This window comes from Rutidosis leptorrhynchoides, chromosome 2 (assembly GCF_046630445.1).
Source record: "Rutidosis leptorrhynchoides isolate AG116_Rl617_1_P2 chromosome 2, CSIRO_AGI_Rlap_v1, whole genome shotgun sequence".
Taxonomy (NCBI): domain Eukaryota; kingdom Viridiplantae; phylum Streptophyta; class Magnoliopsida; order Asterales; family Asteraceae; genus Rutidosis; species Rutidosis leptorrhynchoides.
In genome coordinates, this window is record NC_092334.1 from 77,362,715 (window position 1) to 77,364,501 (window position 1,787).

A 1,787-nucleotide genomic window follows, 5' to 3' on the forward strand; every position below is an offset into this window, starting at 1 on the left:
ACGCGAATCTTAGATATGGATCCATAGGGTTTGACATCCCCACTCGGGCTAGTAGCGCTAGCATTTAATGGGTGTTTAATACTTCGTAAACATACGAACTCTCCAAGTGTACTTTTAGGGGGTGATAAATGTTAAGTTAGTTACCAAGTGCCCACGGTTATACATATACTTTTCATACTATTTTGAAACGCTGTTGAAGCACTGAAATCTCGTGGCCTACCTTACATTACTGTTATACTTAAACTATAGCTCACCAACCTTTGTGTTGACGTTTTTAAGCATGTTTTTCTCAAGTGCTTAAGGTTTGCTTGCTTCCGCTATACTAGTCATGCTTTGTAGACACCCGATGCGCTTGTTAGAGTTGTCACCGCATGAAACGTTTTATTTGCATTCAAACTATGTTACCTTTGAAACAATGATTTGTAACGACCATTGGGTCATGTACTATTACTAATTGCTTCTGTTCATTGAAGCATACTTTTGTTGTAAGACAGTTGATGTTGGTTATGACATCACCTTTATTCACGAATGCAAACTTCTTTTGAAACCGCATATAGTATTTAACCTTGTAATGATCCTGTTGCTGATGATTCGTACACGATGGTTTTGTATGGGGCATCACATTTGGTATCAGAGCATTGGTTGTAGGGAATTAGGTTGCATTAGTGAGTCTGGACCGACTCGAATAGGATTCACTAATAGGACTAATCTACAACTTGCTAGTTTACTTGTTTTCACGAAACTTGATGCATGCTGCTGCTTACTTTTACTGCTATATGTCGTATGCTACTATATGATTTCACTACTGCATGCTATTATCTGTTTTTGATTGCATGATACTTATTGTTATTGCCATGCTTCTTACTGCTATACATGATCTAGACTGTCATAGTTACTTTGCCTAATACGTGCTTGCTTTATGACTTACTGACATGGAAAAAGTTATTTTTCCTTGTTCAGATGTCGGATATTCCACCTGTCATCATTTTGGACAGCGACACAGACTCATCAGCCACCTCACCTGCCATCGTTGTCGATTCTAAGATCCTGTCATCGACACCCTCCAGTGACTCAGGCGCTTCGTCCTCCGGAGCTAGTAGCCATGCACCCGGCCCAGTGATTTCCTCAGGCGGAGCCGAGGACCCACCGGAGATTCCAGCTCCACTTGCCCCAGGACCTCCGGAGCCACATCACCATCCCGGTGGTGTTGTGATTCCCGCGAAACTTGGGGAAGTTCCAGTCCATAATGAGCATAACCATTGGTGCTGACGCCTTCCTGATGGACGTCTCTTGCCGATCGGGCCTGGCAGATACCGACAGATGATGGCCGCCCGAGGAGAGCCACCCATGCAGCCACCCCCAGCCGATCTAGACGACCCATCATCCGCCGATTCTTCATCCGATGACTCATCCTCTGACGACTCTAGTGACGAGGATTCAGATGAGGACCCTGATGATGCACCTGTACAGCCACCCTCCACCCCGCCGAAGAAGCGGTACCATTTCGATGGTACCGTCATTCCAGGGATTAATGGAGGTCGACCATTCATTGACGCTCATGGTCGGCGTCGTAGGGTTACCGCCCGTAAGTGGCTTGTGCCGTATCCTGCTGATCCCTTCATCCTTAAGCCTTACCGCTTCGCAGCCTCTACTTCTGGAGCCGGACCGTCTGCACCACCAGCTCCACCAGCACCACCCGTACCGACTGCACCGCCTGCCCCACCATCTCCCTCTGTCGAGGAACTGATCAGGGAGGTGGAGATCCTCCGTGCTCGGGTTGTGATGAC